Source organism: Nannospalax galili, unplaced genomic scaffold (genome assembly GCF_000622305.1).
Source record: "Nannospalax galili isolate Female #2095 unplaced genomic scaffold, S.galili_v1.0 scaffold636, whole genome shotgun sequence".
NCBI classification, from domain to species: domain Eukaryota; kingdom Metazoa; phylum Chordata; class Mammalia; order Rodentia; family Spalacidae; genus Nannospalax; species Nannospalax galili.
The window spans coordinates 1,898,861-1,900,941 of NW_008338112.1; positions in this window are offsets into that span (position 1 = coordinate 1,898,861).

Sequence of the window (2,081 nt, forward strand, 5' to 3'; positions counted from 1 at the left end):
TTAGAATTCCTCCCACATTTTCTCTTTGTGATTTTTTTTTTTTTTTTGAGACATACTCTCCCTGTAGCCCCAGCTCGCATGAAACTCACTTTGTAAACCAGGGTGACCTCAGTCTCACAGAGGTCACTGCCTCCCTGTCTCTGCCTCCCTAGTGCTGGGATTAAAGGTGTATGTCACCACACCCAGTTTCTATGTGATATTTTAAACTTTGGGGGAATAAATCAAAATTAGTGCTATACAAAATATTACCAGTATTTATTTGAGGGCTTTACTCCCCAATGCTTTTTAGTACCCACACTGGAGTGAAGACTGGTCATGCATGTCTGTCCAGAACCTCAGAATGAGGCCTTTCAAAACTAGGATTTTTGCAGAAGCAACTGGCTAAGTTATAGCAACATCATTCTGCATTAGGGTGGGCCTAAATGCCTGGGGTACTCAAGAAGTTCATGTAACACAAAAGAAAAGACCAGGGGAAGGTGGAGATAGAGATGAGAATTGTGTCTACAAGCCAAGTACTTACAGACGCCTCCAGAGGCTAAAAACATCAAAGGAGTTTTCCTAGAACCTTAGGCAAGAACATGGCTTATCAAAACCTTTTGCTCAGACTTCTAGCCTTCAGAACATGTAAGAATAAATTTCTGTTGTATTAAATGACCTGGATTGTGGTAATTTGTTACAGTAGCCCTAGAAAATTAACAGTATTTTTAAAATTAATAATTTACAACTGGATGTTTCATTTCATGATTTTATAAATTATTTACTTAATCTAGTTTTTAGTAATACAGACTCAATTGTTAAGAAATTAAAATACAGACATATATAAAGCTAAGAATAAAAGTTCTCCTTTAATACCACAAGTTCATTCTTCACTTAATTTTTTTTCTCACTTATTCATTTCTTTTGTGTGTATATGTATGTGTTTGTGTGTGTGTATGTGTGTATGACACAACTTGTGCATGGACGTCAGAAGACAACTCATAGGAGTCATTTCTTTCCTTCTACTATTTTGAGTTCTGAGGACTGAACTCAGGTCCCTAGAAGTGACCTCCCTCACTGAGCTCTCTCCCTGGCCTGGTCCTGCACTGGCCTCTCATTGGCCTTTATGTCATTATTCCCTGAGCATAGAGGTCAACAGTCATTCTTTATAATGACTGAGATAATCCCTGTGAATTTTTTAGTTTGCTATGTTTAGTAATTATCAACACCCTCTTTTCAATAGGTTATAACTATTCCCTTGTGCTTACCCTATTCACATAGTTTATTCAATATGTATTTATTACCTACTAGATGCTAGATTCTAGGTATGGAATCCCTGTGTCAAAGGTATGGAAGAGATAATAAGTAAACTGCAAGTTACAGTGCAGTGTGATGAATGCTTCACCTGACACAGTGACCAATACTGAATACAGGGGACAGAATGCACATGACAGGAAATAAGAACCACCTCGTCATTTTCATAAATGATTGCTGCCTTTCTTTTCCTGTTGTTGTAACAAAGCGCACTGACAAAAGCAATGTAAGGAAGGAAGGGATTATCTTTGCTCACAGTTCAAGGTACAGTCTATCAAGGCAGGACGTCAAGGCAGCAAGGGCCTGGGTGCTTACGTACAGTTCACTTTCTCTTTTTATACAGTCCAGGATCCCAACCCAGGGGATGCCTCCACCTATAGTGGGAGAGTCTTCCTACCTCAGTTAACCCTGTCAAGATGATCTGCACAGGCACGTCCAATGGCCCTTCTCCCAGTATTCTAGATTACATCGAGTTGACAATTAACACTACCACAATTGCAGAGAAAGAATAGCATCTGTGAGATCTCCCGAATCCTAAACATAGTCACTTCTCCTAAATTTAAGTGAACACATTCTTAAGAAGAATGTGTAAAATTATTTAATCAAGGACTTAGTGGTTAAGAGCACTGTCTACTACAGAGGACCTGGGTTTGTTCTTAGCACCCACCCACACAGTGACTAAGTTGTGAGTAACTCCAGCTCTAGGTGATTCAATGCCATTTTCTGGCCTTTGCAGGCAGGCATTTCATATGCATGGTATAGGCAAAACAGTCATATATATATATATATAT